Below are 12,325 nucleotides of genomic sequence, written 5' to 3' on the forward strand. Positions count from 1 at the left end.
GGATAAAAGAAATTTCACGCCGTCGTTCACCGACGCCATCTCGCATTACTGAATACCTAAGCGATCCTTCCGGGTACTGGTTCTTAAGCTTCTTTTATCTTCGAATTAAAATTTATTCAACGATTTCGCATCGCGCCAATATTAACTTCATCGAAACAGAAGCGAATTGTTGTCTCAATGTGTGGAGTTTCTATTCGTTCATGCTTAGCGCGTTAGTAACGCAATTTCGCCTCGCCGTCGTCGCTTTGTGCGTCGATCGTTTCTTCGCACGTTCAACAATACCCGCGAGTGTATGACAATAGGATTTCATTTCGCGTACATGTCGATGCACGGAGGACGCTGCCGTTGCGCTTACTGATGAGGGAAATAACGTTCGCCGATAGATATACTATAATACCGGTATATGTGGATCCTCTTTCGTTGAAATGCTGAATCTAAATCATACTGTATTTTGATTAATTGAAATTGTAGGATTGTTTCAAAATCAATACTATATACCAGCATAAATATGAAGCATAAACTTATATCTGATTTGTATAAAATATTCAATTGCAATATCGGGTTTTGTTCCTTTGTTGTTTATCAAATATTTTTTTAAATATTACGTTAAAATTATAATGTATTACAAATTTCGTTGAATATGGACTGTGAGTGTATCAAGTTAGTCAATAAATGTGCACATTGCATGAAACGTTTTTGAATAAAATAAATATGTTTCCACTTATTTTATTATTCAGTTGTTATTTTAATATTATTACTGTTTAGTACACTTTTTTTTTACTGTTCAATTAAGAACTGTATTTGTGTAATAAAAGTCATGAGCATTTGAGGTACAATCTCGATTTCTATGCAAAGAATATAAATATCAAATAACTGAAGAGGATCGCTTTTGACTGACAATGAGATACTTGTTTTCATCCACTATATTATTCTTGAGAATCTTACTTTAAAAAGATGTTTGTATATTTAACGAGATATTCCATTACGTATGCATATACATATACATAATTAAAAAATAAAATATATTAGATCTTGAAACAATGCGCCTTGAAATAATAAACAGTGAAGGGGAATATATTCTGCTGTTACATCACCAATAGCATCGTGATAATAACAAAACAATACGAGAAAACTGAAGTATAAAATGATGGAAACAGACACTAATGGCTACGCATCAATTTAATGTATTGAAAAGCATTTTATAGTGCGTAACTGGAAATGAATTTCGAAATGGCGCTTATTAATTCCTCGCCACGAAGCTTGAATGTAATTACGAAAGAAAGATGCGCCAAAGGTATGACGCGGGTGCTGGCGACAAGGCGATTTTTGCGGAGCAACTCACGCGAATTTTCTTTTTTTTCCCGCAGCCGCTACGTGGCCCCGCGACCGAAAAGTAAAGCGGAAAAGCAAAACGAGGAGGGCAGAGCAGAGGTAAAACGAGGACACCGCGAGGTGCAAGGCGCGCGGCCAGGGCAATAATAATATCAGAAAGGTCGGGCTTATACTGCGACGCGAGGTTTTCCCGATAGTTCGAACGCGAACTTTCTGCCCAAGTTGCAAAGCTTTAAAGCGAAGGCTTTAACGGAGCTTCTCGCGCGCCCGGGCGCCAACTCTCTCCTCTCTCCCCTTCCCCCCCCCTTCTCTCTCTCTCTTTCTTTCTCTCACTCCGGAATGAAGTCGTGCGAGGAAAGAAAAAAAATGATCAGTACGAGAAGAATGCCCGCCACGGTAACTTCAGGCCTGAATATACTGCTGACCTCTCACACTCTCCTTCTCGCGCCAATATTCTCACGTTCGAAGTTTATCCCGACCAACGGGCGACGGTGCGCAGCATGTTTTTCAGGGGAACTTTTTATTATTCACACACCCTACCGCGCTACGAAGACGTGGCGCGTCGCGCCATCGTCACCCCTTAACCAGCGAATAATTACGAGTATAATTATTGCGAAAATTGCATCATGAAGTTCTGAAGCTTAGTAACAATTTTCAAGTCATTTTGCATAATATCGTGGACGTGCACATATGCATTTTTGTCGCAGTTTAAAATATGTATTATATATATCACATTGCTGCGCGCGCGTATCGCGTTAAAACATATTTTTATATGTCTGGAGTTGATTGACATATCTTTTGGTATAGCAATTTAAATATTTCGTTTTACATCGCTCTCGCTCCATTTCAGTGGAATGAGAATTCCCAGATAGAACATCTATCGTCGAAACGTAAGTTTCTGACGGGTATCCGTTGACCCTCAAATGTCTTGCGCGTAAGCTATTCATCCCCGGAGCTGTATCGAAAACGAAACATCAGCGAATCTCGGCGCATGAAGAAATCAGGACGCGGAATGACGAAGCACCGTGTTGTCATAGTCGCAAGTCCGTCTCAGAACTCGTCGAGCATTTCAGTCACGTCGAAGTGTAATGATCAGTAAATAACAAATGACCGCGTCTGCCGGCTGTCCTCATCCTTCATCGTAGGAGTAGCCCGAAGCTGCTCGAACTTTCGCGAGAGAGAGAGAGAGAGAGAGAGAGAGAGAGAGAGAGAGGGTGGGAAGGGGGGAGAGAGGGCAAGGAGCAGTCCGGATGTCGATTCTTCTTACAAGGAGCGCGCGGCCGGAAACTTGCGACATGCGACTCCGCCCCGGAACTCCACTCCTGAGCCTCAGAAACGTACAACCGTACCAGATGATACGTTTTTCCTGACGCAAGTTTTGGTAGTTACGTTATCTTGCCGGGTGGTAATTCCCACGGAATAGACCGCCTTTACAATTCCCTCTCGGGGCTAAACAATCTACGTAGCAACGCGCGATATTACTCGCGCGCGAATGAAAGTCGGCGCCGCAGGGTTGTAAAAAAAAAAAAACAACTGATAGATTATGCAACAAGGAGAACATCAATAGTGCAAAAACTTTTCATTCCTAGATAAATTTTCTATGTAAATTCTTACACATTTTCACGGAAGGAATAGTTTTGATGAACTGTTCTTTGAAGAATTTAAAAATTTTGCCAGATTCAGATTTGAAAATAATTTTCTTGAACTCGAAATAATTATGTAGAAGCACAATGAGTAATGCTGCAAAAATTTTAACATTCTAGCAATCAACTTGAAATTTCTAAATATTTATTTTGATGGTTCAATAAAAATATTTTCAGGTTTGTATCTAAAGTCTCTAGCTAAATTCTTAAATACGCCATTAAAATCGTTTTTTTATGTGTGTATATATATATATATATATATATACATACTATTATTATTTTATGTAACAAAACTGAAAATATTTTTTGATATAACAAAACGATTTGTCCTGTCCTGCTATATAAATACATGATGCGAAGCGGCGAACACTAAAAAAAGAAAGAAAACACACGTTCCTTTCTCTTTCTTAAACAGAATGTTAAATAAAGCGATTCGACGCATCCGCTATCGAGTTTCCTTGCAAGTATAATTTATGCGAAATTACTTCCTTCGCGTTCGGAGACGCTCGCCGGGCTACTGGTGCGGAGCTGGAAGAGACGGCGCGACGGGTGCTGCACAGTCAGTCGCGTTCCGCATGTAATTTGCACATTGCATCTCTGCGGGTGGAATTATGATACTGCAGATACGAGATATCTTACTTATGTTCCGCTTCAAAATAGCACGCAAGAATGGAATTTCAAGAAGTTGGGGGGTGGATGGTTGCATTGCGCCGCTGCTCGATGACTTGTTTCCTCTCCACGCAATAAGTTTTGTAATCTCCTCAGTTGCGTAACTTTCTGAGTGGCAATTTTCCGGAACAGCGATGTTCTTGATTCCTTTTTCAATTCTTTGCAACGCAATCTCGATCTCTTCAGATCAAGCCGATTTTAACGCACAATTCAAGTTTCTTTAATATTTCCACACGTACTCTTTTTTTTTTATTGATTTTACTTCTACGTATAAAGTCGCATATGTTTTAATAGGTAAACGTTAATTATTACATTTAATAGTAACTATTTAAAAAAACCGCGGCTTAATTTATTTGGCGGACGAAATTTCTGTTGCCACTATATATTTCATAACCGTCTTCGCCCGAATCTACTGTATTCAGGCCATCCAAGATGGCGGACGATATTGGGCGCTATTTTCGTATGAGGCCCGCGTTGCGGGTCGTAAGAATACAGTATCGCGACTCCGTTCGCCGCCTCGTTTTCTCTCCATACAATAAGTTTTGTAATCCCCCTCGGTTACGTAACTTTCTGAGTGGCAATTTCCTCGAACCTGCCCGCGCCTAGTTTCATCTGTGATCCTGCGCTGTCCCAGGCCAACCTTTCAACCCGACCATTCTCCTTTAACCGTGAGAGCTCACCTTCGACACACCCTCGCTTCGACTCGTCATCATCCCATAAGGACAGCTCTTGGCAGTCCACCTTCGTCATCTTCATTTGATAGTAAGCTTCTTTGCTTCGTCCTGTCACATCGCTTATCTTTACGATTTATTTTCGGTAGACCGTAGAGTAGTTTCAGTATTTTATAACAGAAGCATTGTAAAGTTAGCGTTGGGAAAAGTTTGAATAAAACATTGTGTGAAAAAAATAATTTAATACGTGTACGTTATATTATGGATTATGGAGCGAAAATTATTTTAATATATTGATAAGTTAGGTACATAAAACTAAAAAAATTTGAATCAAAATGAATGTGATTAAAATATAAATATTAAATTATAGATAAATGATTAAAGAGTAGTTTAAAAAATCTGAAGTTAAAATCTAGATATAAATGAAAACTTTCAAGTTAAAATAAAAATATTTGATTTTTAAATCAATATCTGAAAAATTTAGAAGTAAAAAAATTTTGAAACGCTCGCAACACTTTTATTATTCAGTTAATGAATTTTCCAAGTACATGAGACGTCATGAGTTGCAATAGTATAATTCTGTTTTTCATACTGATCGAAATAAATTTTCAGCCCTAAAAGGATGACATTTATTTAAATTTAGCTTTGGTTGCGCTCGTGAAATTATCGGCGCGCCGCTATTATTGCCTTAATATTCTGAGTCGTTTACTGCGCAATGAGTGTTATCGTGCTCAGATAGAACAGATGTAACAAGCAAGATTACGGTATTGTTCACGCTTAATAGCCTAATTCCCAGTGCATTAAATTTACGGGCTTCGAATTTCAATGCGCGCGATCTCCCCTCCTCGCGTCTCCTCCTCTGACCTTGCTGTTTCTAACGTTGGTCCATGGGTCAAGTGTCACTAAGGAGCGTAGAGACTCCTCCGTTCGCTACGGCCAGCCCTTTCGATTACTCGCGCCCGACCCCTGATGACTCCGTATACTCACTTCAAAGCGCTGCACGCACGTACACGTAGACGCTTTAGAATTGGTGCCCTTAAGGATGGCACTCGTGCCACGGAGGTTGAACGGCCTCGTGAGATTTGGATGTTCGCGAATTTAACTGCTGACTTCGCTCGATAGAACATCTCCTAGTTACTCGCTAATGGGCTTCGCTAAAGTTTCAGCTCGCTATTGAATACGTATGATATAGGTGAGATTACGTTATACTAGATGGATTGTTAAACTGGAACGGCTGAAATGTTTATTCTTCTCAAGAGCGCAAGAGCACTCTTGATAGAAGTGGAATATATTTATTATAACATTTGTAACATGCGAAAAAGACAAAAAAAGCAGAAAAGAGCTTTTAGTGTGAATTTTTTATATATTTGTTTTACAAGTTATACTTGATACAGATTTACAAATAAATAGGTTTGTAAATCTGACAAATCTATTACAAATAAATAAATAGGCATTATACAGCGTGTGGCATTACGTTTAATACAATATCTCCGTTTCTTTTATTTTAGAAAATATATTTCTCATTCGCGCGGAGATAAGGACGATTCAAACCGGAATCAAACTTTCCAATAATTGCGACTAAACTCGACGGTCAAGAATCGCGCGTGTGCCGACGCGTATTATACGGCCATTAAAGTTCCGTAGTACCAATACCACCATATTCCATTTTATGCTAAACCCTGATGCAGGTAGTAACTCAGCAATTTCTCCGCGCGTCCGATCTTTCGAGTTCTTTCGGTCGAGAAGGAAACGAGTAGTCTGCGAACTTTCCTCGGTCGCTGCTCGGATTCTCGCATTCGCAGTCTCTCCGCCATTGTACTTTCCTTCTATTCGATTGTACCGGTTGTTCGAGCAACTAGGGTAGGGCCTCGGTGCGTTTCACCATGCGCCCCTTGCCGTCTCTCCCTTTCCCTCGACATATACACGCTGTATTATTTATCTCGACGGTTCGTCTTCGCAGTCACGCGCATTTAAATTATCTTCGCTCGCATAACGCGCGCAATTCTAAAATATATTATAATTTACGAGACGAGCGGAGCTCCGTAATAAATCTCGTGGCCATAATGGACCGCAGTAAAAAGAATTATTTTAGTTATGATATATAAGATGATATAATGTAACGTGATATAACGTAATGCGATTATATACTCGAAAAAATTGAATCTTTAAATCTTCGCAAAATGTAAACTAGTCGTGACACCGTAAGATGTACTTTATTACGCTTTTTATTGTATAAAATTTATTATATAAAATTTACGTGACAATTGTCTCTATTGTCATTTATAATTATATAAAAAATATTTGAATAATTAAGTTTAAATGTCACAATACTTGTTTCACAAATATTTCACCAAATATTTCTAATATAACCATTGTATTCTAAGCAGTAACGCAATCTTTGTGATAAATCCCGTAATATGCTGCGAACATGTTGTAATATTTTATAATATATACAATTCATATCACATTTATTATTACGCACAATAAAATATCATATTATTGAATCAAGAACAGTTGCATCGACACCGCAAGATATAAAATCCGTTTCTAGCACAAAATCCATTCCATTTCAATTTAGAGATCTATGTACAACGTTAATATTCCATTTTATCCCGAGAGCCCGTCCACCCGCTGGCGACAAATCCTTCCGAGACGAATAGCTACGCGCGCGAGTTGCTCGTCAGAATTACTCTACCGCTCATTGTCTGACCCGAAACGCTTATTAATGTCGCGGCGTTCTGAGAGTGATAAATTGCTCCGCCCGCGTATCACAGCGCGCGCGAACATTTTTCCGGAAAATGCCGGAAGGTCTTTGTGCTTCCGCGCCCCCTGCTCCTCCCCTCCCTCCTCTCCTCCTGCGTCCTCATTTTTCACGGTTTTCAGTTATGCGAGCGCTGATGAAATTGGCGAACGGGAGCGCGGCAAAGCGCCCCCGATGGCTGCGTCGCGCGTCGTCGCGGGGAAATCTGTTTGCTCATTTCTGTATACGCGATCGTGTAGACCGTCATGTTAATAGAATACGCCCGTACCCTCATCCCAAAGGAGGCATATATGGGCTACGGGATCGTAATCCGGCTGTGCCGGTGCCATATCGTTATCGCAATCGACCGCGTAGCCATCCGCAGGCGGAAGCTTGACTTCGCTCATGAAACACGCGCGCGTGCAATTCGATCTCCTACGATGTCCTTCGTGAGATGATGTCTTGATCTTCCATAATATTTCGCCAAAGAGGAAAGAAGAGATAGAGAGAAAAGGATTTTTTTTGCCCGCTGAATTTCATTTTCACAATGTTTCTCGAAAATTGTCACTTTTTTATTCAGGATATGTACATATATAAGTATATAAATGCAGGCATAGGTAAATTTAATATATCCTAATTTTAATTAAAGTCATTTGTATATTTTAACAATACATATGTTAATTTTCTGATTTTTTTTACATTCTTTTGACAAACGAATAAAATACTTGGCAAAATAATTGATAAATTACAGAATTTAAACGAATGGATTGTATTGAAATTCTTTCGCAGCTTGAAAAGTAAATTTTTTCCTCGAAAAAATGCCGGATTTACTCAGGCATGTATCAGCCTATTTAAATGCAATACGAATTATAAGTTTTCGTAGTGCATTTTATTTTGCCTCGTCGCAGATTGCAGGACAGAGGATGATAAAAATAAATATCATTTTGCGACCTCGACTTAGCTCGCGCAATTGCCGTCGACGTCGTCGTTCGCGACTCGTCGATTTATCTGAACGGCAAAATCCAGTTTCTCGATCGCAGGTAAAAGGGAATGCGCGCTCATATTGCTGCGAACCGATCGAGCGTATACCGCGACGAATTGCGACGAAGCGAGCAACGGAATAAAACGGCTAGAAAAGAACGGACCCTTCGGCAATGCACTCGATACTCGAAATCGACGATACCATCCATTTCGAAATATCGCCGGTGCAGTTGCCGAGCCAAGTGCGGCTGGAATAGGAACTGGTCGGAAAACTATGGTGGAGTATCGTAACCGGCGGGACACTTTGTACAGGCATTTGCTCCGCTTTTCGCTATCGTAACGGCAAATAAATATTGCTACAGTGCCGGGCAAGATTCGACGCGGCTTAGCGCGGTGAAATACAGCGTGGACCGTGAGTAAAGCGCAGCGTGCTTTGACATTAACGGGTATTACCGCGTTCGCTTTTCATCGCGCACGGCCATTAGTTCACATTAACGCGAGAAAGAATTTCTGTTTCTTGCGTAATAATTTTTAAAAAGTGGAAAACATATTATAACGTATTGTTTTGTGACGACGTGACCGTACATGAGAGTCTGAAATTTAATACGTGATACGTTTCTAATGAAATTATAAATGTTTGTTTTATAATTTCACCTGCTGTGTCTCTCTCTCTCTCTCTCTCTCTCTCTCTCTCTCTCTCTCTTTCTCTCTCTCTCCCTTATTATCTCAAGACATTAAATATCTTCAAGTAATAAATATATTTTATAATTATAAATATATAATGAATTTTATGCAGGTACTACCTTCTATAATCTATACGTGTTGTACAATGTACTTGTAGTTTTACGTTAGTTACACAAATTTATCTCTTCATTTTTAAATTTTACATACATCATACAGTACGTTCTGCAAATTTCACATTTTTATTATTCTTTTATTTAAAATTCATAATTTGCATACGATAATTTGCGTATTGAAAAGTTTTGTTTTATATTTATTTGCCAAGAATTTTAATCGTGGAAGTTGTGCGCGCGTACAGCACCGGGAGCGGACGTACAAAGATAAAATCAGGAATAAAGGCAGACGTGGCTAAATTTAAAGGCGAAGTGGAAAATTTCACTAGTGGTGTTTTCCGCCGAGTTCAAAGCTACAGATCAAACAACTCGAATTACGTGCCGCGACTGGAAGGAAGTTTGGAAAATCATCCGGCGAGTGGGCAGTGCCCGTATTGTTCTCGTGACCGGTGTTTGCTTAACCCGCGCCATGACTATAACAAGAAGTTATTGTTGCCACGGAGTGCGGAGAATGCAGAACCTTATTGAATTCGTGCAAGGTACGACGGAGGAGGGTAGCCTTTGCGTATCGAAAGCTTTCGAGTTCGATAGCTTTCATTTCCCGGTGTTCATTGAAAGTTGCGAGAGAATGCTTTATTGGCGAAACAACTTCCTGAGAAACGTAAAAGTTTGTCCGGGTATAACATGGAAATGGGATATGTATATAATGTACACTCTATATATAATATATATATATATATATATATGTGTGTGTGCGTGTGTGTGCGTTAACTAAATTAAATTTGAAAAATTAACTAAAATTACTAAATTTTTTAAATTAAAATAAGTAAAAATAATTAATTTCTGAGTTTTTTGATATTATATATTTAAATTTTTTTAATTCAACAGTTAAAAAATATGAACTTCTACCGTTTTAACAATATACTTTTATAATATATTAATTTATTATATATTAAAATTTATATTTATTAAATATTTAAAAACTTTTTGTAAATAAGAATCCATAATAACGTTAAATTAATATATAATATTGTTATATATTTCCAGTACATAATTTATTATGTAGTAAATATTAACGATATTCTGGATTTTTTTTAAAAACGCTGATATACAATTTATATATTGCACTCTATAAACTTTTTCATTTGCTTTTACATTTTTCACAACGAAAACAAAAGCGCAGATTAAAAAAATTCCCGTTTTATCGCAGTCATAAATTAGTTTCACCGTAAAGCAACGGCGAATTAATATCGTAGCTAGTAAGAGCGTTTTCAAGGTACCGACCTTTTTGATCCCGTCACGCTTTCGTTGTGCCCTCAGTCTCGCCTCGTGCGATTTCCGCAATTTTCACATGTACCTCGTAACAATTTCAATTTCTACCCGCGCCGGAGTCCCATTTTCCCCGGCATACAATGGAAAATTTTATCGGACGCGTTCTATCTCGCCCTTCTTGCCTGTGCACGGCCGTTCCATTGGGCTTTCCGATGCCACCTCTCGGAGACTCGCCCGTTCTTTTCCATCCTATTCAGCTACTCCTATGGGATTATGATAATGACAATTTCCGCGATCGTCGAAACCTCGGTTAATGGCAAGTCGAGCGACTCATATAAATTGAATGAAACCCGCGCCGGGATGCATCATATAGCATATTAACCAACTACCACGTGTATGTCATTAGAGTACATAAATCGCGTTGGATACGTACTCCTGAAAATAAAATGTGAAGAAACAAATTTATTGGTCATATTTAATACTTTTATTCTCAATAATGTTAATTAATATATTTAATTGCTTGAAAATAAAAATAGGCATTACAAATAAGAAATAGTTGTCATATATGTATATTTTTCTATAAAGAGTAAATATTATACTAAACTGATATTGATATATCGGTGACATTATGCAAGTCAATGTTTACAATTGAGTATGATTACAAGATATTAATTAGCATTTTGTAAATCAAATGTTGTGGTCAGAAGTGACGTTAAACGTTGTTTATATTAATTATTTAAATTAGATAAATATAAACAATTAATTATTAATTTATTTGCTCATTATAATATCAATATAAATCTCTCGTACTTGCGAAGTGAAGAAACTTATTCCAATAAAATACGAATTGTCAAACAACTTGAAACACATTATTGTCAACAATTGAAACCAATTTGTCAAATATTATACTTGGTCTTAACGTTATTATTACAGACTACACTCCGTCATAGCGCGATACGGTGAAAATGATAGAAAGCGGAAGGTGTATATATACACGCGCGTTAATACGCTTTATGGTTATTAGTTTGTAAATTATTTGCCTCGATATAAGATCAAAGAGGATAGCGGTATTCTTGGCGCGAACAGCATCGTGTTTCGTGAATGCTAAACGCAATTGTGTACAGGAACCGTGAGTAATGGCGTGACGCTTTGTAATCCCGGAAGTTCGGGCTTAATCAAGTACTTATTACAATTACGTACGGCATGCGCAACCCGGCAACTTTCAGTCCACTCGCAGCTGCAGCTTCTGATGCCGTAAAGGGTTTCGCGTCTAATCTCGTTTGAATGTACGCCGTACTGAGTTTCCATATTCATCTAACTTCGACTTTGACTTTAGCATGAGTTATATAGCCCGCTCAATGTTTCGTCAGATAAGATTTGTCCACGGGTTTATGTGCCTTATTAAGCTGTGCGATACATTTTCTTAGACAATATTTCTTCGATTAATCTGTTGACGGGTGTTCACAAGTACTTACTAGGGATATAATTTTTAAATAATCAAAATAAAGCATCTCTAGGTTTCTTTGTGTATGACATTTATATAAATTATATAAAGCAAAAGTTTTTTATCGAAAGAATCTAAGATAAAATATATAAAAAGAGATGATAAAATAGTTAGGAAGATGCATCAATTGAATAAGTGTTGGTTTAAAATATTCGTACAAAGTAAAAACATTATTTGCATTTAAAGAATTATATTAATATCCTTCAGCTGGGAACATGAAGTGATATTTTTTCGCAATAATTTCTTTACAGATTCGGGGGGAAGGGGATCGTATATAAATGCGTGTTAAATTGCTAGTCAATTTAATTATTACAAGTAAATTCCGGCCTCATGTAATAAGCTGTGTTTCAAGTCCGACGATTATGCGGCGCACTGTTCTCACGTGTGGCTGCAGGATATTGTAAAAAACTATTACACACCGACATCCATATTAGCTCTCATAGGCCTTTATTGTAATATGTTTTATTTATTTGTATTAATTAAATAAATTGTGAAGTTATTTGTCTGATTATCTGTATATTATATCATATCTTTCATATTATTATCAGACTTGTTTTTACACACTTGTTTAAATGCTCAAGCTATGAATTAAGATCTTATGTGACGAAAAGGATTTATTTAATATTATAGCTTGAGGCCACAACAAAACCACCATGGTATAAGAAATTTATGCTAAATTTATGCTAAAGCTTCTATTTTGTAATAAAAACATTGGCCGT

The 12,325-nt window shown here is 37.8% G+C and overlaps 1 protein-coding gene across 6 annotated transcripts in view; it reads left to right on the forward strand.

Moving 5' to 3' along the window:
• The window catches only part of LOC105453387 (basement membrane-specific heparan sulfate proteoglycan core protein-like), a 189,522-nt gene that overhangs the window by 69,436 nt on the left and 107,761 nt on the right, over positions 1–12,325 (forward strand). The gene's annotated exons all lie outside the window — the stretch shown is intronic.

The sequence above is a fragment of the Wasmannia auropunctata genome, unplaced genomic scaffold (genome assembly GCF_000956235.1).
Source record: "Wasmannia auropunctata unplaced genomic scaffold, wasmannia.A_1.0 LD336000.1, whole genome shotgun sequence".
Classification (NCBI taxonomy): domain Eukaryota; kingdom Metazoa; phylum Arthropoda; class Insecta; order Hymenoptera; family Formicidae; genus Wasmannia; species Wasmannia auropunctata.